Source organism: Lepidochelys kempii, chromosome 7 (assembly GCF_965140265.1).
Source record: "Lepidochelys kempii isolate rLepKem1 chromosome 7, rLepKem1.hap2, whole genome shotgun sequence".
Lineage (NCBI taxonomy): Eukaryota > Metazoa > Chordata > Testudines > Cheloniidae > Lepidochelys > Lepidochelys kempii.
The window spans coordinates 97,890,452-97,917,342 of record NC_133262.1 but is presented as its reverse complement, the minus strand read 5'-3'; positions in this window follow the sequence as shown (position 1 = coordinate 97,917,342).

Genomic DNA, 26,891 nt, shown 5'->3' with positions numbered 1-26,891 from the left:
TATATGAAGAAATGGAAGAAACGCTTTACTCCCCTGCATGGGCTACCTGTGTTGTCAATCTGTCACATCCATTCCCATGTAGGGGATGAGGGGAGGGCAGGCAGAAGTGGAGGGAATCTTGACTGTACCTCCCCACCTTATACACATGTACTGTGTCAGCCAGCGCAACTAAGCCCTCCTGGACTGGGAAGTAACCTACATAAACAGCTGGCACAGCTTTCTTCCCTTGGAGGAAGCAGGGACAAGACTGTAATCTGCTCCCTGCCCTGTTCCCTGGGCAGCACAGCTCTGATAGATTATAAAGACAAAGGCCCAGATCCTCAAAAAAATATTTAAGCTCCTAACTTGCTTTGATTTCATTCGATTGATTGAAATCCATACAAGTTAGGAGCATAACTACCTTTGAGGATTTGGGCAAGAATGTTTGTTGTGACCACTTTTACTGGCAAAAATTGCATAACCCAAAATGGATCATATGAGAGAAATTAGGATTAGTGTGCTGTAAAGTGGGCGAAGCACAACACTGCGAAAAACATTCTCTACCCAAATGTTGCAAACCAATGGCAGAACTTATCATACATGTGGTGTTAGTAGAGTTGTCAATTAATCACAGTTGATTCATGTGATTAACTCAAAATTAATCGTGATTAAAAACACTGTTCAACAATAGACTACCAATTGAAATGTATTAAATATTTTGGATGTTCTTCTACATTTTCAATTATATTGATTTCAGTTACAACACAGAATATAAAGTGTACAGTGATCACTTTATATTTTTATTACAAATATTTTCACTGTAAAAATGATAAAAGGAATAGTATTTTTCAATTCACCTCATATAAGTACTGTAGTAATGCAATCTCTTTATTGTGAAAGTGCAATTTAGAAATATAGATTTTTTTTATAACTGCAATCCAAAACAAAACCATGTAAAACTTCAGAGCCTACAAGTCCACTCAGTCCTACTTCTTATTCCGCCAATCTCCAAGACAAACAAGTTTGTTTAAATTTACAGGAGATAATGCTGCCCGCTTCTTATTTACAGTGTCACCTGAAAGTGAGAACAGGCATTCGCATACCACTTTTGTAGCTGCCATTGCAAGGTATTTACATGCCGGATATGCTAAACATTCAAATGCCCCTTTATGCTTTGGACACCATTCCAGATGACATGCTTCCGTGCTGATGATGCTCATTGAAAAAATAATGTTACTTAAATTTGTGACTGAATTCCTTGGGGGAGAATTGTATGTCTCCTGCTCTGTTTTACTTGCATTCTGCTATATATTTCATGTTATAGCTGTCTCGGATGATGACCCAGCTCATGTTGTTCGCTTTAAGAACACCTTCACCGCAGAGTTGACAAAAAGCAAAGAAGGTACCAATGTGAGATAGCTACAGCATCGACCCCAAGGTTTAAGAATCTGAAGTGCCTTCCAAAATCTGAGGGGGATGAGGTGTGGAGCATGCTTTCAGAAGTCTTAAGAGTAACACTCTGATGTGGAAACTACAGAATCTGAACCACCAAAAAAGAAAATCAACCTTCTGCTGGTGGCATCTGGCTCAGATGATGAAAATGAACATGCACTGATCTGCACTACTTTGGATTGTTATCGAGCAGAACCCGTCACCAGCATAGACGCATGTAATTGTAACCAAACTTGTTTGTCTGAGCGATTTGGCTGAACAAGAAGTAGAACTGAGTCGACTCATAGGCGCTAAAGATTTCCATAGTTTTTTTTTTAAGCAGTTACTTTTTGTCCATAATTCTACATTTGTAAGTTCAACTTTCATGATAAAGAGATTGTACTACAGTATTTGTATTAGGTGAATTGAAAAGTACTATTTGTTTTTTACAGTGAAAATATTTGTAATCAAAAATAAATATAAAGTGAGCACTGTACACTCTGTATTCTGTGTTGTAATTGATTTCAATTACATTTGAAAATGTAGAAAACATCCACAAATATTTAAATAAATGCTATTCTATTAACAGCATGATTAATTGCATGATTAATCACAATTTTTGTAATTGCACGATTAATCACGATTCATTTTTGACAGCCGTAGTTCTTAGAGTTTTGGTGATGAGACTAGGGAGAGCCAAGCGTAGCACAGTGTTGAGCATTAAATCTTCACACAGCTGTGCTGGTGATCTCCAACACCCCTCATATACTACAACAATGACTTTTTTTTAGAGAAGAAACTTCTGATTATGGAAAAATCTGATAGTTAAATGTCCATCCAGATCCAAACTGAGTATCCCATTGTTGATTCCATTTGTGTCCCAAGACATTTGAACAAGTGGCTTCAGAAGTGAAAGACTAATAAATTAAAATCTCCTTTGACCCCCACATCTACCCCTTAGCCAATCAAGAAGCTGTTTAAAATTAGCAAGGACTGTGGAATGGATCAGCTTTGCCTTGTACTTAGGAAATGCAAATATAATGCCACGTAAAGTGTGCTGCACAACGTAGAACTAATTCAAGTACTTCTAAAAATGGAAATAAATGACTCTCTAGGCAGATTAAGTATTTCTTTTTACTCTCCACAGTAACCAAACTGGGATACTTCTGGCAGAGATGGGGCAGGTATTACAATTCAAATAGAAACATCTTTTCTCTCCCAAAGTAAAAGATGTTCAAGATTTAAAGTTTTAACCTCAACTAAATACTGGGCAAGGAAAGGGAGGGGACGGTTAAGCATCCCAATCCCTTGTGGATTTAAGAATTTATCCCCATTTTCTGTGGCTGAATATTAATGGAAAAGTGTGTGTGTGTGTGTGTGTGTGTAAATAAAGTGTAAAAATCCCCAGGAAAGGGTAATGTGGTACATTATTGGTTAGTGAAAAAGATTGTTGGTGATAGTCAAGGACTGATTGTTCCTTTCCCTGATGGAGAGATTAGGAAACTTGGTATATCCCAAGTAGGAATGTGAAGAGAGGAGGTGCCCTAACTGCGGCACCTTTGTGGGTACATGGCAGGAATGGGAAGTCATAACATTTTGGGAAGATGTTGGACTGAGGGTCTGGAATACAAAACGTATTGGAAAATTACACTTCATATGCTACTTAATAGAAACCGAGCATGGCACTGAAATTCTTTTAGGAGAGAGAAGAATACAAACATTTTATGTATTTACTTTGCTCAAACTTCTAAGCTATAGGAAATTATGCTGCCAATAAACGTCTCTTCTCAGCCACTTGAGCTCTTTGATCACTTTAGAACCAGTGTTTTCTAACTGGAATGTGATTAAAACATAAATATAAAATCAAGGGCCCAACTCACCTCCCTAGAGGAAAAGTCCAGGGATGGGAAATCATGTGCTGCCAGGCTTCAGATACCCTTAGAACCACTTGGGAGGGAAGAGCATAAGTGATTAAAACCTCTCTGCAGTGACTTACACCCCCTAAACCAGAATGTTTTGGTGAGGGGGACAATCCAGATAGAGACCGGGCCCAGATAGACCTACTCAATACAACCCCCTTTAGGGTAATTTTCTGCCTAGCCCTTAAAAGGATGTACAGTGGCAGGGAAGGGGGAGCAAGAAGTGTCCCTCACCTTGCACAGCCTGCATAAGGGCTAACCAAAGCAGGCATTTCTCAGGGTATGTCTACACTATGAAATTAGGTCAAATTTATAGAAGTTGGTTTTTTAGAAATCATTTCAAAAGAGGTGTTCCAGGAGGAAGTGGGGCTATGAAGCAGAGCTGGGGATAGTCCTGGCCAGCTGCACCGGGAGAATGAGCTGCACCCTATAAAGAATATGTATCTAGGAGCTCCAGGAGGCATTCCCTCTGTTCTTTTCTAGGGGCTGTGCTTTCAAGGTATAATAGAGCCCTTCATGAGCATTTCTGGGTGGGCCTTTGTGCCCAGTAGAGCTCAGGGAGGAAAATTAAGCAGCCAAAAGCTATATTAATGTTCCCCAAGAGCCCCCACAGTGTTGAGGAGAGTCTTAAAGAAAAGGTTTCTAGGTTCAGCTGTACCTGGGGAACTCAGCAAGAAGCCTCACTGGCTGGGAATGAAAGCAGAGCCATCTGGAGCCTAGATCAGCTACTGAAGGGTCTCCATTCTTCAAGTAACCAGAAAACAGTTAACATTTTCCAGTAGAAAACATAGAAATTTTTTTCATATAGAACTTTTTTAGTTTTTGAAAATCAAAGCAAGGAACCAACCACAAAATGTCCTGCTGTTATTGAGGGGTGGTGAGGTGTTTAAACCCCATGCTGGCAGAGAAAGGGTAAATGGGAGTCTCAGAGTCTAATGAACCCACCTGTTAGCACCTGCAGGGGCAACTCAGTTATCAGGTCTACCTGGAAAGGATTCGGGTTTTCCTTAGAAAGGCTGGGAGAGCTCAGTTAAAGGAAGACCTAGGAGAGAGGCAGTTGAGAGTTTTCTGCTTGCAGGGAAAAGCATTCTAGAGAGGCCTGCAGGTAAGTGCCAGGAAGAGACAGGACAGTGGGGATGAAGGGGACTGTGGAAAGAGAGCGACTCCAGGGAAGAATCCCTGGAGGTCAGCAGCTCGGCCTCTGGGAAGAGAGTACTGGAAGGTAGTGTACTGAGCAGCACAGGAAAAGGGCTCTGCAGAGCATGCAGGTAGAGGGGTGAAGTGTCAGCCAAGGAGTGAGCCCGGGAAGAGGAAACAGTTTCTCTTCCTTTGTGTGTGAGTTTAGACGTTCTTACCCCAGAAGGGGCGAGACTCTCAGCCTGACCTGGAGGGCTAAATCACTGCACAGCCTGCTGAAGTGCTGAGACAGAGAAGCTGCAATGATGGGCTTTGCCAGGAGGGGATTGCTCTGGGATGGTGAATCTGTCAAATGTACTCATACACTTTTTTTTTTTTTTTTTGGCTACAGTCTACATTTCTTCCACTCAGAAGTTATAAACAGTGACACTCGTGATAGCCCTTGTCCCTTAGTATGAATGGTGGTGCATGATTTTTACAAAACCAGAGGGCTCTCTTTTAACTGTTACCCAGCTATTTTAAGAATGTGGTATTATTGTTACTGTATTATTTTAGGTTTGGTTTCTGTCAGAGTCAGTTTGTTTAATTGATAAGGCAATTTATTTACTGGAAGAGGAAGAATGAAAGCAGCAGTTAAAAGGATAAAGCAAAAAAAAAAGCAAACATTAATCTTGTCCCTAGCAAGAATGTGGCCAGCATTTGAGCTTTGGCATTTCTTCAGCTTTTCTCTCAGGTCATTAGGCTATAACCAAAAAAGTCCCTTAGTCTGTACCACCCCAGCTCCAGAACTTTTCTTTGAAGTCTCTGTGACACTCTGGCACTCCAGTATTCACCACTGTCATGTAATTAGGATATATTTTATACAAAGTATGCCTTGTGATGTATCATTCTAAAAGTCTTAATCTGCTAGATGTTAATATCTTGTTGGATTGTATGTGCTATCGTCGTATGTGACGTTACGAAGTTTGGCTACGTATGTGTTACTCAAACATGTTGTGAGGTTGAAAACACCCACAAGCAGCCTTTCAGGCACAACAATCAAAAGGCCAAACAATGTTAATGGCTTACTGAGGAAATGCACACAAGCACATGGATTACCCCAGGAGCTATGTACAATAGAAACCTCTCAGAGATAGCACAAAACAATGGGAACTGTTTGACCCAGGTCATAGCAAAGGAGCTTTCCAGCAAGTGGGAAGAAGATATAAAAGGGGGGAAATTACATGATGGGACATCACCCTACAACAAGACACCTGAGAAATAAAGACTGAACAGGGGGGAAGTGATGGTCCTAGGCTAAGGGATTGCTGTGTTTGAAAACCTGGGGGAAACCCAAGCTCCAAAGCCGAGGAAGCTTATACTTTAAGAATCTGCCAGCCTGTTTATCACTCAGGGTGAGAATTTGCTAATTCATATCCTACCTATCTAATATGTTAAACTCAGTTTGCAGTTTTATTTACTAGGTAATCTGCTTTGATCTGTTTGCTATCACTTATAATCAGTTTAAAATCTATCCTTTTGTAGTTAATAAACTTATTTTATGTTTTAATACAAACCAGTGTGTGTTTGACTACGGGCTAGTCTACACTGGCAATGCTAAAGAGCTGCCGCGGCAGTGCTTTAACATGCCTTGTGTGGTCGCGGCGCAGCGCTGGGAGAGAGCTCTCCCAGTGGTCCAAAAAACCCACCTTCACAAGGCGCATAGCTACATTGGGAGCTCCCAGCACTGGGGCACTGTCTACACTGGTGCTTTACAGCACTGAAACTTGCTGTGTTCCGGGGGGTGTTTTTTCACACCCCTGAGGGAGAAAGTTGCAGTGCTGTGAATTTCCAGTGTAGACAAGCCCTAAGGTGTCTGGGGAAAATCTCAGCTTCGTTACCACAAGTGTGCATGCTCCTCTTCACATTGAAGGGGAGGCGGACCAGGTGTTAACCCCATATACTGGCCAGATTTGATGAGGGAAGGACGGTACTGCTCTGGAGTCCTAGGCTGGGAGACTGGGTGTGTCCCTATCTGTGTGAATGCTAGTGAAAGTGCAAGCTTGGAGGGCTTTTCAGCTTGTCACAGCAACACAGTATGTGGGGGAGCCCAGGCTGGTGGGTCAGAGGGTTCAGTGGCAACCCAGTTCCTGGTGGCACCCCGGGGAGAACGCGTCACAGTTTCCAAGATTACATTTTCTTCCAAGAGCAGTGTGTCCCAAACTTGTTCCGCTGCTTGTGCGGGGAAAGCCCCTGGCGGGCCCGGCCGGTTTGTTTACCTGCGGCGTCCACAGGTTCGGCCGATCGCGGCTCCCACTGGCTGCAGTTCGCTGTGCCCGGCCAATGGGGGCTGCAGGAAGTGGCACAGACTGAGGGACGTACTGGCCGCTGCTTCCCGCAGCCCCCATTGGCCGGGCACAAAGAACCTCTGCCAGTGGGAGCCGTGATCGGCCGAACCTGCGGACGCGGCAGATAAACAAACCGGCCAGGCCCACCAGGGGCTTTCCCTGCACAAGTGGCGTCCCAAGTTTGGGAAACACACTGTCCTAGGGTAAAAAGACCTGCCACAAGGAACCAACAGAATTCATCTGTTAATCCCAGGGCCTGATCCTGAGATGTTAAGTAGCCACTATAATTTCTTCTGAAGGGTGCTCTGCACATCTTCAGATTAGTTCCCAGATCTCTCTACCATTCAGTATCCCTTTCCTAGAAAAGTGTGTGATGGGGATCATCTGTATTAGAAATTAATTCCTACTCCAGTTCGTCATTGCTTTCTTCCTGTTTTAATAAACAGAGCTGGACAGAGGATGACAATTCTGTTTTGTGGCAACATTTGAGGTTTTAAAATTTGTTTTTAGTTCTGTACTGGAATGCAAACAAAACCTTTCAAACAGCTTTGCAAATAGAATTTGTTGAATTGGGTGGGGGTGGGGGTTGGATTAAAAACCTGAGCTCTTCCATCTGTATGTCACTCTGAGTGACTAGACAGCCATGGACCAAAAAATTATTTTTGACAAAAATATTATAGAAACAGATATGTCTCCATGAAATGTTTCATCTTCAACTAAATGGCATCTTTCAATTACCAGCTCTACTAATAAACCTTAATGTAAATACTTGCAGCCCATATCTGCAAGGGTTCATAATGTTTTCCATGCTAGAAACCTTACTTTGTAAATGAGACTGCCATTCACCATTGCACTGTGTTTGTTGTTTGTTGTAGTGTCATATTAATACATCCAAACAACCAACTGTTTCAGAATACTGGAACTAGAACTTGGATAGAGAATATAGCCAGTGGGCAATCCAGTGTGGATGTGTACTGAAATTTTAAAACAGCACAACAGCTTTTAAAGAAGAAGTGCACTGAATATTAGACAACCACCTGAAGCTTTTGATACCATTATCTAGAACAAGAACTTAGTTCTCTAAGTATGATGATTATCTTTAAAAAAATTAGGCCTATGAGAGAGAGAACACTGACCAAGTATTCATTCTTGACTATCTTCCGTTATCACATCTGTAACTTTTCCATACATACATATATATACATATATGTCTTTGACCAGCTACATTCTCTGAAACTTTTTGCAGGATTTAAATGTCACTATTTTCTGTGTAACGTAGGTGAAGGCTGACAATCTGTACAACCCTTAGCTGAGAGACTCAGCCAACAAACTGCTCTTGATTTTTGACAACTAAGGATCTGATCATGAACTCTTACCAATGTGAGTAAGAATTACCCGTGCAAGTAGTCCTAGTGAAATCAAAGGGACTACTTATGTGAGTGGGCAATAATTGGAGAGGATATTGTAATAATTAGTCTTCTTTGTACGTTGGGTTTAGGATTGTATCTTATATCGATACAGATAGAGGACAGACTATTTCCAAACTATTATTGAAGATATGGTATGAATATGTTGAAGTAGCTCAGAATTTTTGGGCCCTTTTTATTATGACACAGCACAAAAATTCAGTTTCTCTTAATTTGCATAGTTAAATAGAAGAAGTATTTTTATAGTCAGTTTATTAATTTCTCTTTCGCCTTCCTGTGTGCAACTCTCCAGTGTTTCGGCTGAAAACTCAGAAGATAAAAATGCATTTCTTTAGAAAATTCTTACTCCTGGTATTTTTTTTAAAAAGTTTCTATTTGTTTTAGGGGAAAACAGCTTTTTAACTAAACCTGTTAAACCAGACTGGTTTCTTTGTTTCATTTTTTTTTCTCTTCCTACTATTTGTCTGTCAGTGTAATTCTTGTGGAAGGTTTTAGACTGATAGCTCCAGAGACTGAAAGTTCTCTTTATCCACAAAACAAACACAGCACAGGCAACAACAGCACAAGTTTCTCTGTGCTGTCTGATTGCAGAGAGGACAAGGGAATAGTTCAGTCTCCACTTTATAGTTTTCTCCACTGAAAAGAAAGCTGTGAAGTAGTGCCAACTGGTGGCTTTTGCTCACTTGTCTGGTGGAAACTGGACTGAAACCACACGATCATTTTGGATGCGAAGCTCTAATTCTTTCTCTCCACAAGAGCAGTCTTTGGCAGCTGTCTCTGTCTTCTTATGGTTTCGCCATGCTACTGTAGTGTAGCTCCTAATTTCTTACCTACTTTGTGCTGTCACTGCCTCTTTTTTCTCTTTGGGAATCCTAATAACAAAATTATCTTTAGCAGCGTGTATCGACCTGAACTCAGTATTTTATTTTATTTTCCTTTGAAACTTTAGGGCCTACTTTATCTCTTACTTGCTGTTCCACATTCTGTCTGTCTCTTGCTGTTTCAGTATGTGCTTCTGACCCAGTCTATTCTATGTCATTGCTATATTTATTCTCTTCTTGATTCTCTCCACTAAAGTCAGTAGAACACCAGGGATGCATTTCACCCATTTTTTCCCAATCTCTATATGCATCAAAGATCTACTCTCCTGGAAATCTTGCTGTCTTTCATCATAATATCAAAATGCCACTTCCAGTTTCAATTTAGCCCCTGACAGGTTTCAGAGTAACAGCCGTGTTAGTCTGTATTCGCAAAAAGAAAAGGAGTACTTGTGGCACCTTAGAGACTAACCAATTTATTTGAGCATGAGCTTTCGTGAGACTATAGCTATAGTCTCTAAGGTGCCACAAGTACTCCTTTTAATTTAGCCCCTGTAACTCTCCCTACACTTGTTCATTCTGAGAGCAAGAGAGCTTGAGAATAAAAACTATGTCTCTCTCTCTAGACCCTGTCCCCCACAGCAATTTGAGATTGGCTAAATGCCCCCACCTGTCACCCCAAATAAACCTTAATTTCTTATATCAGCAGCCAAACCACTTAAAGCTCTCACCACATCAGATCTCACAAGCTAAACAGCCTTTGGCCTAGGCCTTTTTTGAATGGGGGATTTCCAAAGCAAGTTTTGGGTCAGAAAACCATGTAAGGGATTCAAGAGTTGGGATTCTTCATTTGGTGTCAGTATTGAACCTAGGCCCGAGCATGATGTTAGTGGGCACTGTCTTTTGGGTGAGAAATCCTGACAACTCTAATCTTTACCGATCAATAGTCCTTTTTGTAAGGGAAGAAATGTTTAGCCTTAGTATCCTGGTCAAATTCTCATTTGGGTAATCATGTTTCCGGCTCTCCAGTACTCTTTACTTTTCAGCTGCACTGCTAAACAACTGACATGATGCTTTCCAAGGGTAGCTACAATGCAACAGCAGGTTAAATGATTATATTATTAAATAATATATTAACAAGCATGTACTTGGTGCCTGTCTACAAGTGTGGATCCTTCTGGCTGAAAGGCACTGTGGTCATGTAAAATATAATAATCATGATTATAAGCTTATCCAGCAAACCACCTTATAAAAAGACAAAATTATTTAGCTTCCTGAAGGAAGCACTTGTTCCTGATATTTTGTTTCCCTTGGAAACAAACCCTGAAAGTCATGAAAATTTGATTATTCCCAGCACAACCAATAATTGTTTTTCTGAAATACATTTAAAATATTAATAGCTGCAAAGTTAGAGCTTTCAGATGTTTAGTTTAACATGGCAGTCATGATAGGTATATTCCTTATTATGGGGGACACAGTAATATCCACCATTCAACTTTTTAAATAACTATTCAGCAGAACTAACAAAGGAATTCAGAAGAGGTTTTTTTAGGATGCATTCCCAGTAACTTTTCTAATGTAAGGGCTGTAGTAGATCAGCAGCTGCTGGATCTAGAGACCCATAAACCAGCCTCTTACAAATTGTCAGTGCCAAAACAAATGAATTAGTATGGTGGGAAAGCACAGGGCAACATTCCACTGATTAGTCTTTCTCTCAACTCAAATCTTACCAAGCAACAAGCTTTTAGTGCAAACTAAATTTTGTTTTACGTCTATTTGATTGGATGTTTTGAGATGCTAAATCTGCTGATGTTCAGCTGCAGTCAGATCCTCCCCTGCTTATGCTTGTCATCGAACTTTATTAAGAAAACAAAACAAACAGAAAGGATTTAGGGCAGGGATCTGCAACCTTTGGCATGCGGCCCATCAGGGAAATCCACTGGCGGGCCGGGACGGTTTGTTTACCTGCAGCATCAGCAGGTTCGGCCAATCACAGCTCCCACTAACCACAGTTCGCCATTCTAGGCCAATGGGGGTTGCAGGAAGCGGCGGCCAGCACATCCCTCAGCCCGCACCATTTCTCACAGCCCGCTTTGGCCTGGAACGGCGAACCGTGGCCAATGGAAGCTGTAATTGGCTGAACCTGCAGATGCTGCAGGTAAACAAACCGTCCTGGCCCGTCAGTGGATTTCCATGATGGGCTGTATGCCAAAGGTTGCCGATCCCTAATTTAGGGTAAAGGAAAATATATACATAAACAGTCAGGGGAAAAGTAGAGGCAGCATGGTTCAGTGGTAAAGCAATTATAGAAGAGCATAAAAAAGCTTAATGATTAACAGAATAAAATATCAAAGCACCTGATGAGGCTATAGAAAGGCAAACTGGACAAAAGTGAGACAGGAGTACTCAAAATATGTTCTGCAGAGGAGTGAGTGTGTGTGTGTGTGTGTGTGTGTGTAAAAACAACAAGAAGTCCAGTGGCACCTTAGAGACTAACAGATTTATTTAGGCATAAGCTTTTGTGGGTAAAACCCACTTCTTCAGATGCATGGAGTGAAAATTACAGATGTGGGCATTATACTGACACACGAAGAGAAGGGAGTTACCTCACAAGTGGAGAACCAGTGTGACAGGACCAATACAAGCAGGGTGGCTGTAGTTCACTCCCAATAATTGATGAGGAGGTGTCCATTCCAGGAGAGGCAAAGCTGCTTTTTGCTTAAGAGTGTGTGTGTGGGGAGGGGCGGGGGTACTGAATTTACAGCCTGGAGATTGAAATTCTCTATTTAGACACAGCAGTTTCGACAGATAACCAGGAGTACAAGTATCCCTGTATCATCCATGTAATGTGTGTCTTAGAAAAAAGGACTGACAGTAGAGTTCAGAGGAGAATTCAGCCTCCACAGGGAGCCGACACTGTTGACAGGTGTTTCAATTATGGAGATGGATTTTCTCATGTGTATTTCTCTGCACTTCCCTGGAAAATCTTTGAACACAGGGTGATAAAATGCAGGAAGGCTAAGATGTATATCTTGTACATGCAATGTCACACTGTCTGCTTTGGACTCACCACAATAGTACGCTATTATACTATGTATTCTCTTTAGTCATGAGTCTTTTTCCAGCTTTGATCTTTCCAATAGATCATAAATGTGGATCATTAATCAAAGAGATGGATTCTCTGCCCTAATCAGCTTCCTCTGGTACAAAGGGAATGGAAACAAGATATAAGCCCCCTGGCTTTCACAGGGGGCAGAGAGCCAGCAGGCATGGTACTAGTGGAGACATCTCCTATGCCACCAACCCCACTGCCCAGGTTCAGGTGGTCAAGAGGTCAAGTGGCTGGAGTGCAATGTGCTCCAGCTAATTTCAGATGAATTATGGTTTCTAGGGGACCAGAGCCTCTTAGAACAGGCCTTAGGCTACTGTAACCTGTGCTAGGACTGGAGCAGAAAATCAGACTGGCTCCCTTACACATCCGTGCTCTGGCACACAGCAGGGAATCTACCCCAAAGTCCGCTATAGGAAAGACCAGTATTTACTAGAGGGCATTCTGATTTTTAAATTATAGTGAGGGTGATGCAGAACTTAAGCTTGCCCAGGATGTGGTCTCACCGAGCCCAGCTCAGTAAAATAGCAAGACTTGCTTTTAGGTAACTACCACTGGTCGGTTAATGAAAACATTGATTTGTGACAACTTTGTGTACATGATGCATTGAGTTTGGTTTGCTCTGACTTGTGGAATTATATTCTTCATTATCCACACAGATTTGGATAGCCTGAAAGCTTCATGAAATGTTATCTAATTTTACACAAATGATTGTTTGCCTGAAAATTGGGAGCAGAAATCCATTGTTCTCCTTTATAAAAATTTCAGGCTTCCAGTGTCTGATCTTGTAAGATTAATTTTATATCTTAAACATACTGTTTTTTCCATATGTTGTCATTATTTATATACTGATTTTCTTGGTTTGGGAATGTGAACTATAAGGCTCATCAGCAAGAAGTGAAATCTTATGCTGTATATTATTAACTTCAAAGTCTTACATTTTGTTGTTGTTTTATTAAAGGTCCCAAAGGTTCAATAATCATATTTGAATAGTAATGGTAACAAGGGGTGGTCCTACTGCTTTCCCTGTCTGACTTAAAATTAGAGGATACTAGTCCATTTATGATAGAAGCTATGTAGAAGGGTTGGGAATCCATTTTATGAAGTTTATCTGAAAGCCAAACTTCTGTATTACCTCCTGGAAATGCCATTCTTTGTAGTCAAATACTTCTGTTGCCACTGAGATAATACACTCTAAACAACGTACATAAGAGAGATGAAGTACACAACCTCCTTAAATTATGAGAAGTGCCACATGCAAATATAAAGGACCTGATATTGATTTATTATAGTTAGTAGTGTTCTTTTGAGTCTACTGGCCATTGTTTACTGAATATTTTTGCATTGTTAATTGAAGGAGTTGGTCTATGTGAAGAGCACAGCTATGAAACTTTCTGTGGCATTGGCATAAATATCATTCTGGTCCCATTCAAGGGGACGTTGTAGCAATAAAAAGCTTCTTTTGATAGATGAAGGGGTTTTTAATCTCTTGGTAGAAGACACTGTAAACTTGTGTGCTAAGGCAACTTTGTTTTGTGACTTTTCCTCCCCCACCACGCTTTTTTTCTCTTTGGAAGGCACTCCCTATTGCTGACCAGATTTCTACCTTGCTCACTGGTGGCTTCTTCATAGGAGTGATTCTCCCTCCCGCCGCTTCATCTCCCATAAAAAAGCTTTTGGGTGGCTATCCTTGGTTTGCAAATACACACACATAGTTCAATTGGAGTGGCCCTTGTTACCCCTGCTTTGATCCACTACTACCATGTCTTTTAAAAGATCTGTAATGATGAGGTATCTTCTGTGAAACAGACTTTGTAATCCAGCATGTCTCTGACACTCAGCCTCTGTTGCTGTTTCTTTTTGCATCCAGTGAGCCAGATGTAGTCTATCTAGTACTTTTTAATGCCTTAAAGATTGAGAGAAAATGTGACATGTGATGATAGAGCAGCATGTTAACTAGCTACATTATTATAATTTGGACTGCAGCTGCATTTCTATCTGAAATCCACTAGAGGGTATGAGGAAAGTAATCTCATTCCAGCTACTCATGAACAACTCTCCAACTGCAATAAAGCAATCAAGGGGCAGCTAGTCTTGATACTTATTCCCAATGACTCAGGATGCCACTTTCAAATAGTGGTCCTCGGAAGCCATTGTACCAGATATTTTGGATCAGCTGTGAGGAAACTGTAGCTACAATACTCAGTACACTTTTTAAACTTTGCAAATATCATGAGGGAGTCAATGAAGTACTAGATTTCAATCACAAAAAATATCCAGAGTTGACTGACAGGAGTGTATGATGGATGTGAGAGAGTCTTTCTTGACAAGGTTTCAAATGGGTGCTGATCTGGAAGTCACAAAGCCAGTGGACCCAGACTCCTGATAGCTTTCCCCTGCGAAGAGAAATCATTGAGCAGTGTAGGACTGCCATAGCAACTCCTTTGCTTGGCTTCCTGTAAGATTGTGGGCCTGTTTCTCCAGCCCAGAAAGGGCTAACACCATGGCCAAGTGTGCCCAAGCCTTTCCTTCAGTTTATTCTTCCAACACAACAAAACAGTTCAACATAAATTCTGCACAGAAACCTGGTCTTGTCTGCTAACTTAGGGTCCATTCCCCAATGTCCCAATGGTCTGCTACATGATCAATGCTACTTCCTGCCATTCCTCCCCCAACTGAGCCACTTGCTAGCTTTTATAATCACTTGATTGGTCTCAACTGTGCGGTAGCCCACAGTTGAGACTGAGCCTAACTCCTCTTAAAGGGTTAGCCATAGTGTAACAATTCCCTCCCTGGCAAAATGCCTTTAGCTGTACTCCAGTGATGCCTGGCAAATGGAATGACCTTGGCGTGCTGAACGTAAATTTGAGTAATATCAGGATAGGGGAGAATACATATGGCTTAAAACTATCTTTGCTCACCTAGGCCAAGCAGAGCTCAGCTGGGGGAGGACTTGACCCTGAGCCTGCTACATCAATCCAAGTCCATATGAAGAAGGGTATGGATTATTACAGAGACAGGACAAAATCACTTCATGCTCAACCCCTAAAATCTAGTGATAGGAATCACGTGTTGAGGGAGTAGATGGTCATTCTGTAATAGGCCTCATGAAAAGGAGGCAATGGAGCATGTGCTCCTTGTAGAAACACTGCAGGTGTGGCAAAATCAGGCAGTTTCTCCCAGCTGAGGGCCCATCTGAGGGAAGTGAATTTCCTGGCATCCTGACATTGCTTGGCTCTTGGTATGACTTGTGGTTCTGATCCCCGGTTTGTCTCCTGCCTCTGACCCCATGGTGTCCTGATCCGGCCTTACTCTGGTTCCTGACTCATGGTTCTGATCTCCAGTGTCTCTCTTGCTTCCGACTTCCCAGTGTCCTGACCCAGCTGACTCTTGATTTGTGCCTCATGACTGTAGATTCTGGCTCTGACTATTAGGTTTGGCTGCCCACAAGCCAACCATGACAGTATGGCTTTTCTTATGTTCTACTTCTCAGTCACCTTCAGTCTTTTTTTCTCCTCTTCCTGCTCCCTTTCATTTGCCTGCTACCACCAATGCTATCCTGGCACAATCCAGTGTTCACCTGTGGTGCAGAATATGTGAGAAAAATCACAGACACCACTCCTAATCTGCATCAGTAGCCAGCTGAATATGGGGATGATCCAAAGGAGCTGTAGTACTCAACTCACAGCACTGCCTAGAGCCTCAAATGCTATGTGGATCCACATGGGGGGATGATGGGGGATTGGCTAGAAGTGGTTCTCATTGAAATGTCTCCTGGAAAGTGGGCTAACAGTATTATCTTATGGCAGACCTGGGTGTGGTTTCTGAAGTGCATATGTAAGTATTCAACCTGCTGTCCATTTCCCTAGCTCAGCTGGCCTGTTAAGTCCTCCAACGGCCAGTCTGCTTTGGAACTGTTTAAAAAATCTGGACAAACCATTTTTTTTCCCCCTGTAAAACTCTCATAGACAGGTCCTGCAAGCAATTTTAAAAACTGTTATTTACAATTGGGACTGTTCTGTCCATTTACATTAATGCATAATGGGGTATGAATATGGTGGATGAGAGTCATTTCACTTGTTTGGGGGGGTTGGCAGGTAGAAAATGGGACAAGAATTTTTATTTGTGGGGAGAAGGGAAAAAATATACATGCTAGATTTGGCCCTGGCTTCTGATTTTATAATACACTTTAGTGCAAGTCCCAAGCAGAAATAAGACTCTGGTTCTGTCCATGTTAGCAACAAATATTTTGCTTCCGTGATGCCAAGCTGCAAATGAGCATCTGGATAGTACAGCTCTCTCTGGCTACCAGTCCACATTGCAGGAGCATTTCTCAGTACATTAGGTCCATGGTGAAAAGCTTGCCATTGATTTCCACTTCAGAGGCCGTGAATAGGAGAAATAATAGGAGAAGTGCCCTCCCTCTGTAACAAACAGGGAATTTCCAGACTCAACAAAAATTCTACTTGACTGGCTAATTGGAAAAACAACATTAGACACCTGTTTGTGAGAAATACACAGCTGTGGGTGTGCTGCAGCACACCATCTGAAAATGTGGGCCACTTTTAAGAGTGGGTTGCTACAGGAGTCCTTTAAAAATCCATTCTTCTTTGGAGAATATGAGATGAAGATGAACTATTGGGTCACTTAACCCATCCCTGGCTAGTGCAAGTTTGTGCCCTACAGTTCTTTTCCTAGTGATTTTGGCGCCTGTGTCCACAATTAAAAACTAGAAAACTTTTATTTCTTCTCATCAGTCTATTGTTCTCCTTCTCATGTTTTTCCAATATTACCCAGTTATACCACAGTGACCTGAAAGGTGTTTATCAAGGTTTTACAAAACATATTTTCACCAGTAGCAGAACTAGCAAAATAATAATTGTGACGGTCTCCACAATTTGATTAGTGTCTGTGACAATGAAATCATTTCCATAAGGCAAGAAAGCTGTTTCCATGACTGGTAGAATTTCTGCTGGAGGCAAAGGTGGGGAAATGTAAATGCAAAACACCACCACTCAAATTAAAAGCTGTGTTCACCATTGGAAACTTTGCTTTGGATCAAATTATTTGAAAGGAAAATTGGCAGGCTGGCACAGCTCTTCTTGTCAGTTAACTGGTGTGCCAAGTAACTTCCAGCTATCTATATGGTAATTCTGAGTTACAGATATTTCAGTTTAGCCTCATCCCTAATATGTAATAATGATTATGCAGAACTATTCTAGTTCCAGTTATTAAACTACTGTTATTACAGCACTTTTTCTAATATAGCAATGGAGACAGGGTGTATCTTGCCCTTCTTTCCTAGTTAATATTTGCTTCTCCTGTTAATCTCACTTCATTTTCCCTGCCCTTTCTTTATCGTTGAATCAATTTATATCCTGATTTAATCAGATCACACTGTATGATTTCAAGTAAGTGTAGTCATGGTAATTTTCTATTCTATTTAGGTCAATCAAGATGAAACAATTTGTAAAAGTCTTCTCATAGCAGCCAGAAATGGATACTTGTTAAACAATTTATTCCCATACTGCTCTGATACTAATATTGTAGAGTAATATAATATAATAAAGTATAACTTTAGTTTATTCTTTCAGCTTGCCCTCTAACATATGGAGTTTGGTAACATGTTATGGGACAATTGTGAAAACTTTTACAGACATTAAATACTTTATAAACAAAAAGGAAACCCAGCCAAGAGCCTCTTTCCAAAGGTTCAGTCTAAACTACTGGTAGGAAAAGCCCCTGTGCATTATATTGGGCCAGTTTTTCAGGAGCGGCTGGTGTGAGGATGCTCACAAAAGGGACAGTAAGCCACTTTTGCATCTGCCTGCTCCTCATCACTGGGTACCAATCTGGTCTGAGAAGCAACTTGGAGAGATCAAGTGAAGCCTGAAGTCTGCTTTAAATGGTACTGACTAACTGGCCCCATTGGGATGTTCTTGAAGCTGGGAGTTGCTGGAGCACCAGCGTATTCCATCTCTGCCATCTTTCCTTCATCCATATGTATACAGTAATGAATGGGATAGAGTTGGCTATCCCATACAAATCCTTAGCAGTTTAAGTTGTCTACCAGTCTGTTTTGTGCCACCAGTCCAGCATAAAAGACTGAGGATCTGGCCCATTATTTCTTTTTTTCCTGAGGTGTTGTTCAAATAATAAAGTACCTGATACAGTGTAAATTGGAAAGAATTCCATTGAGTCAACGCAGTTACATAGTGTAAGTCAGACCACAATGAGGTCCAACGACTGTAAGCATATGTTGGTAACAGATATTTTGCTTAATGGGTAGCTAGTTTCTTTCTTTTGTACGACAATTTTATTGTGACCATAACATGGAGCTCCAGAGGATAAAAATCTAATATTGTTTCAGCTCAGTGAGGATCTGTCTAAATGGGTAGGTTATCTGACTAAAAATCATTAAGGCCTTTGAGTTCTTCTGCAAAGGACAGAGAAAGTTAAAAATCAAGTCTCTGATTTTGTTCCAATCAGAAGAAATCATCCTGTCTGTGCTTTGCACACAGCCTGGAATATCTTTCTCAGCCTGGAATGCAACAGTGCACCTGGCTTTTTAGCAGTGAAACGAGGACAAGAACAAGACATTAGCGTAAGAGCTGAACAGTTTCCGTAAGAATCTGAAAGATCACAGATACTAGTGGCTTATATTATATCTTATGAAGGGTAGGTCTTCTGCCTGGCTATTTAGCTAGGTGCGTGGAACAGCCAACTGCAAGTAAAGGATTTCTGCCAGTTCTGAACTTCAGTAAATTCTTTCTGGTGTGTCTCCATTGAAGACAAGTAACTGACTACTTCATTGGCAATAGATTTGGCCCAGAGTGAGGTATTTTGTAATGAAGGGAGTTCCATCTAGTCAAATAAGTCATCCTTTCACCTAGCCTTAATAATAGAATACTGATACAGCGTGAAGGAAAATGACAGGCAGCTCTACAGACTATGGCCCTGATCCTTAAATCGAGCCACACTGCATGCACCATGTGGCCCAAAAGGGGGCACACAGGGGACTCAACACTGCCTTTGTGCTCACACAATCCCTGGAGCAGCCAGGGGCCAGTCCAACCCCTGTGTAAGTTAGAGTAGCCTTAGTGGTTAATTGTGCTCTTCCTCCAGCTTGCCCCTGGTATGCCCTCTGTTGCCTCTACCCGAGGTATTAACTGTATTGGGGCAGCTTTGAAGCTCCAGGTAGTCTTGGCAAGGCCCAATATCTAGCAATACAACTAAAGTGGGCTGTGTATTGTCTTATGGCTTCTGCATTTCAAATTTCCTGCCAAGACATCTGAAGAATGTCAAAGACATTGAAGGAGCATCTAAAGCTATGAAAACCTGCATAAATCAGCACTGATCTGGTAATACAGAGTTCCAAAATCTGCACAATTGTATTCAGTCTGGCAAGTTATAGGAATGACTGGGAAAACAGTGCTTAAAGGCAGGCTTTTGGCTATTCAGGCACTCTCGGGAATCCTAGTGCTTAATGCACTGGACTGCTCATCATGAGACCTTGGTTCTAGTCCTGCCTCTGCCATTGGCTCACTGTGCGACCCTGAGCAAGTCACTTAATCTCATCTGTGTCTCAGCTTCTCCTTCTATAGAATGGAGAAAATAATACCCCTCCCTCACCACACACACATACACTTTGAGATCTTTAGTTGAAAATAACTATTTACGCTAAGTGTTAACCACAGTAACATTCCTCCTGATTCAGGCAGGCCAGGAGCTGAGGTGTAGAATGTCAGCATTCTTTTCATTCCATGTAGCATGGTTTTAGAGAACACACATGTGCCAAGGCATCTTCTTTTCTTCTGTTTTATGATTTCTCTGTAGATTGTATTAGTTCCAACTTTGAAATGCAAATGCAGCTCTCAGTGCTCTTGCTTCCCTTATAAAGGTTAAAAATACATATATCATGCTGTTCTCGGCTGCTTTGAAAAGGTCAGGAGATGAGGGTTCCACTGTTCAATAGACTTCAATGTTGCCACGTAGGTTTTCATAATTTTGCTGGTTTACGTTGGCCTATTCAGTTCAGTTTAAATTTAGTTTACATATAATAGGTTATTTATATTTTAGATGGTTATTGTTATTTGCAAAGATATAGACATCTCTTGAAGGTGGGAAAAGTAAAATGAATACAAAAACATTGAGTATAAACTTTACTTGGAAAACCTCAAAGAAAGCCATTTACTGAGATGAATATTTTAATACCAAAATCTGACTGCTGCACAGTAGGTTGTGTAAATACCCTGACAGCAAAGATAGATAAGATCACTTACAGATGTAATCAGGTATGTAACATCAGAGTTCATACTCAGCTATTCTGTGAGCAGACATGGCAGTGGGAATAATGGTAAATTTGACACCAGATGGCGAGCTCAAACAAATCAAGGCAATTTAGTACCAAACACCTGCTGTGTATTTGACCTCGAAGAAAAAATACACATTTTAATTTTAATTAGGTAACAATAGGCTCTGCAATATCTTGTAACATGGAGCAAATTCAAAAGAGCTTGCAATATGTTACTTCTATATATTACTGAATGTGCCTAAAAAATAAAATAAAATTCTTGCCTATTCTTTCTGTATCAAAGCAGATGAAAACATCTGGTTGTAAGCATCTTATTCCCAACTCTGGACATGCCTGTTGGAAGAATGCAGATGTTTCTAACCCAGTAGCATGTGTTTTCTTTTAAGGGCAGTGGGCAGAAGGGTTGTTTTCATCCTTTCTTTGAGATTCCCAGCTCCTACAGTTTGAGTTGACATATGCCCTATTGAGTCATAGTACTATATCAGTACAAACAGCTTTCCATATATGTACACTGTGGGAAAGTATGACTCCTTGCTCACCATTAGTCAAGTGGTTATTGCCAGCAGCTGTGATATATGCATTCAGAGAAGAGTAACTTTTACCACACACATAGAATAAGGAGAGGAAAATGTGGCAGGGGGAAGAGACTAGGAAAAGGAACTTATTGATGAACAAGTACAACTTGGTGCTTAATGCATTATAGCTACAGATTAACTTTTGCACTAAGTTTTTACTTACAGTTTCTTGGCAAAACAGTGTGAGATTCTTTCTTGTACCTTTGTTTCACTTAAGGTTCAAGCTTCACAAGATGATGCTTAAAGTAACATCAGAGTGACAAGAAAACAGACGCTCCAAGGTGTGTAATACTTTACATTTATATAGCACCTTGCATCCTGAACCTCTACAAATTGTATAGATTCAACACCACTGACATGCAGCCATTTCTTGAATGGAAGATGGCAACCAATCAGCATATGCTGATAGCAAACAGGGAAGAGGATGGAAAACTTTAGCCAGAAATGCCATGAAACTTCAATGAACACACAGCACGTGGAATTTTCAGGTCTCATTCAAACGACTTGTATATAGTAAACTTCACGGAATTCCATGTCTCTATTTTGGAAGGATGAAGAGCTAAGTAATGCCTGAAGCTTAGACTATAAGCTGTGCCTGTTTAATCAAAGGAGGCAGCACAAATTGGAATCCACATGCCACATCTAAAATCTAAGTGAAGTATGTCAACTTGCTGGAGCTTTTAGTGGGTTTTTATAAATGATGGGTCCCCAGGATATAAACCCTATCTTTGTGCTTCCAGATGTTTGGGGGAAAACTCCAAACCTTCCCATCTATCTGGCACCTATTCCACATTCCTCACTCTGGTATGTGAGACTTTCCGCACAACTCATCCTCCTCAAACCCCACCTGCACCCAAATCTTTCACTCTCAGCCACTGAATATTTGAACCTAGTCTCTAGTGTGACATGGTTTTAAGCCACTATGCATTGATATGGGCACCCAACAATGGTTCATCATATTTAAACAACGGCCAAGTAGTGCCAAACCCAGGCATTCAAAAAAATCATGATTCTGACATCTAAAAAATCATTTTTTAAAAAATCAACTTTTTAAAAACCCTGCTTATTTTTAAAGGCTTAATCTGGGCACAAGTTAGGAAGTAAACAGCACTTAAATCAAGTGGGTTTTATCAAGAGTATGGTGCTCTAATTATAATTATGTAATTCACATTTCAATTTGATGGGGATATTAAAAGAATTCCTGGGAGAGTTTTCAGGAGTCTAAAAGCACAACAGTGTGAAAGCTAATAAATCTTGCCTTCTTAAGGAGGGCATTTCTTTAAAGGGCCACACTGAAAGTCCAATCCTGCAGTTTGTGCACAGGCAAAATTACCACAAAGTCACTTAAAAGATTCATGGAAGCTGAAGTTTACACCAGAATTTTCCTTCATCTTAATCATGAAATATTTATAATCAGTTGTTTATTAGCTCTGTTCCATACCTAATGTCAAGGCTTGAATCCAAAGCATTAAAATAGTATTTGGAATATGTGTAATCTAAATATTCTCCATGAATGAAAATACAAAATGTATCTGGTTATAAAGGGTTTCATACAAACAAAGGACTGATGTGTGTTGGGACGCAACTCCATTTTGGAGGATGGGGGGAACAATAAATGAAGTTCTACTATAGTATTGCAGGAGTAAAAATGTACATACTTTACCCCCTATTTAATGGCCAGAGCTGTCATTCTTTATACCAAACTGACAAGGGCTAGAGGGCTAGAAATCTGCTGAATATTAAGTATTTCCCTCAATAAAATATCCTCCTCAAAAGGAGCACTTATCTGTTTTATGATTCAGCATAGATTTTAATAGTCTGTGCTATAATTATCTGTTTTGCGCCTGTACCCAGATGGTACCCCAAATAAACTAAAAATTCTTACTGAGCCCAGAGTAAATGGAGCACTGTAAACTCTCAATCTCACTTGAAAGATTTGTCATGTCCCTGACTTGTAGAGGTTAAGGACATTCAGGCACCACAAGCCTCAGACCCAGTGGTGAGAGTCTTGTTTTGTTTCTTCTTCTTCTTCTTTCTTTTTTTTTCTTTCTTTCAGTTCCTGGCTGCTTTTGTACCAAAGCCTAAAGGAGATATGAGAATTATAGCAGTTGAGTAACACAATTCTATTACTTTTGAAACAGCCTTAATGATTTGGTACAAGATTGCATAATACACGTATCACTTGAACTTCTGTGTGTGTGCTGCTGGACAGGTTGATGGGCAAAGCTAAATGTCTTTCTCTACAGATGATAGGGCTGGATTAAACAATAGGCTGCATAGGATACTCCTGAGGGCATTCTGCACCAAAAAATTAAAAATTCTATAAAATTCTGCAAATTTTATTTGTCAAATAAATGTGGAGACTCCAGCATGGCATTGGGGAGCACAGGCCAGATGCCGTGCAGGGGAAGAGGAAGTCCCATCCTCCCCAGCCCAGCCGGGACTAGCAGCTGAGCCTGGCACAGGGTAGGAGCCACCAGCCGGGTCTTTTCCAATCTTGCCTCCTGCCCCACAGTGATTTACCTCTCTGCCAGCTGCCCTGGGCACCCAAAACAAACTGCTGGGGAGGGTTGCATGACCGCTCTTATGGCTTCCCTTTGCTTCCCCATCAAAAAGTCATTTTTCAGCAGGGAAACAAAGAAATCTGTGGGGGACATAAATTCTGCACGTGCGCAGTGATGCAGAATTCCCCCAGGAGTAGTAGGATCATGTTGTCTCCTGAAGTCATGTGATTACATCAGAATCTCAGATTTCTTTTTAAAAAAAAATCTCTAGTCTTCTAGACTCACTACTCAGAAGTGCCCAACCATTATCATTCCTAGAGGAGAACTGGGTGGGGCGGGGGGGGGGGTGTGGAAGGGGAAGGGAGGAGGAAGACCAGAGTATAGCAGGCACAGCCCACTAACCGAAGCAAATACAATTTAGCTGCTGGAGTTCTTCTGCTACTACCTCTACCTCTCTGGGGAAGACACGGTGTCACCGCTACTCCCAAAGGGAAAAGAGTCTTTAGCTGCTACTCCTGGGAGGAAGGGAGCCCTATTCTACTGCCTCTTTAGGAGGGAAGGAAGGGGCTTCTGCCATAATTTCTTGAAGTGGGGGTTTGCCAGGGCAGGACTATAGAGAGCCATAGGGTAGGGCCCATGTCCTGATATGTCTATTGCCTTGGTTTTAATCCAGCACTGACAGAGAGGGGTGAATCACTGATGGGATTCAGATCAACAAGGATGTATCTATCTAGGGCTAGATTGTGACTTTGATTAAGGGGCAGATAAATTGATTTAGGTAGATCGGTGCAACTTTTGTGTGTAGATAAGGGCTAAGTCAAATCATCTAAAAAGCAAGATTTTGCCAACACACATTAGTAATATTAGGTAAACTTCACAGCCAAAACTATTGGTATGTTTTTATGGTTTTATAATGGATGGTTTTATACAGAACTCAGAAATGTGTCCACTTGGTTAATAAAAATTCAAACGGTCCCATTTTGGCCCTTTCACAGGTAAGGGCTTTAATTCTAGTAACACTAAGCTAGCTCAATGCATTTTTGTTTAATTTCCTGAGCAATATAATTCTGTCTAAACAGTCATTCAGGCCTACTTATATTTTGATTAGTTACTATAGTCTTGTATCTCAAGACAAGAATGAAATGTAAACATTTAAACTCCACCTTGTTTTTCTGAGGCGCTTCCCTTCTTGTTACAACTTGCATTAGATATTCACACACTGGTGTTTTTTGTGAGTTAAGGCAATTCAGTGTGATATATCACAAACTAATGAAAAACAAAAAATTAGAATAACTGAGGTGAGCTATGACTGTAGAAACTTGGGCTGGAGGTGGAGGGAAGCTTGCTTTTCTGACCAACAGTTTGCCAGTATTTTGCCCATGAGTCTGTTGTTCTGGTAGGTTCAAGGATATGAATTCCTACTAGTGTTTAGATTTGCTCATCTTTATCCTTAAGGATCTACAGCAGAGGTTTACTGTTAAAAATCATTTTTCAAACACGATATTCATTTAATCTGTACCAGTTATGCCCAATTATTCAACAGTATTGCCAAACCTTGAAGGAATAATTGAAGGCTAGCTAAATTGTTAGAAAAAAGTAGTGACAAAAGACTGCATTATTCATTTACTGAGGCTATGCAAATATTTTTTCCACTCTCAGTTTCTGAGGGGTCAGAAGTAATTCTTCATTTTGAGAAAAGAAGCTGTGACTGTCTTATTCAAATAAATGGCTGGAACCGATTTAAGGGAAGAGTAATACATTTTTATTATGAGGCATGTTTTTTTACCCTATAGTTCCATTTTCATATTTTTAGTTTCTTTGCAAAGTTATTCAGTCAGTATCTTGGCTAACTATCAAAGAAAAAACACAGCTGAATTGTATTCCTTGATAATGCAGTATTCAACAAAACCACTTCCAATAGAAATATAAGGCTGGAAGGGACCTTGAAGACAACAAGTCCAGTTGTCTATGGAACAAGTAAACTAGACGATTCCTGACAGGTGTTTGTCCAACCTGTTCTTAAAAGCCATCAACGATGGAGATGCCACAACATCCCTTGGAAGCCTATTTCAGAGTTTAATTACTCTTTAATTTAGAATTTTTTCCCTAATATCTAACCTAAATCACCCTTGCTGCAGATGAAGGCTACTACTTCTCCGTGTCCACTGAAGGTAGGACAAGAAGAATTGATCAGTCCTCATTATAACAGTGCTTAACACATTTAAAGACTCTCCTCTCCTTTTCTTCAGGTCTCCCCTCCTCTTCTTTTCTCAGGACTAAATATGCCCAGTTATTTTTAACCTTTCCTTATAGGTCAGGTTTTCTAAACCTTTTACCATTTTTGTTACTCTCCTCTGGACTCTCTCCAATTTGTCCACATCTTTCCAAAGTGCGGCACCCAGAATTAGACACAGTACACTAGCTGAGGCCTCACCAGTGCTGAGTGGAGCAGGACAATTAGCTCCTGTGTCTTACATACAACTCTCCTGTTTCTACGTCCCAGAATGACATTAGCCCTTTTTGCAACTACATCACATTGTTGGCTCATATTCAATTTGTGATCCACTACAGCCCCTACAGCAGGGGTGGGCAAACTTTTTGGCCTGAGGGCCACATCAGGTTTCCGAAATTGTATGGAGGGCTATGCCTCCCCAAACAGCCAGGTATGGCCCAGTCTGCACCCCCTATCCAACCCCCCCACACTTCTCGCCCCCTGATAGCCCCCCACCCCGGGACTCCTGCCCCATCCAGCCCCCCATCCCCAGACCCCCCCCACCCTGACTGCCCCCTGCTGCCCATCCAACCCCCCCTCCTTCCTGACTGCCCCCCTGAGACCCCTAACCCCATTCAACCCCTCTGTTCCCCGCCCTCTGACCGCCCTGTCCACACCCCCACCCCCTGACCACCACCCTGAACTCCCCTGCCCTCTATCCAACCCCACCCTGCTCCCTGCAATCTTACTGTGCTGCCTACAGCACTGGTGGCTGGCGGCACTACAGCCATGCCGCCCAGAGCACCAGCACCATGCCACCCGGCTGGATCGAGCCACGCCACCGCGCAACACAGAGCACCGGGTCAGGCCACGGCTCTGCAGCTGTGCTGCCCGGCAAGAGCTCGCAACCCCAGGTGGCTGCGCAGTGAGCTGAGGCTGCGGGAGAGGGGGGACAGCAGGGGAGGGGCCGGGAGCTAGCCTCCAGGGCCAGGAGCTCAGGGGCCAGGCAGCAGGGTCCCACAGGCTGGTTGTGGCCCACGGGCCATAGTTTGCCCACCTCTGCCCTAGAGCCTTTTCAGCAGTACTACCACCTAGCTAGTTGTTCCCCATTTTGTAGTTGTGCATTTGGGGGTTTTTTC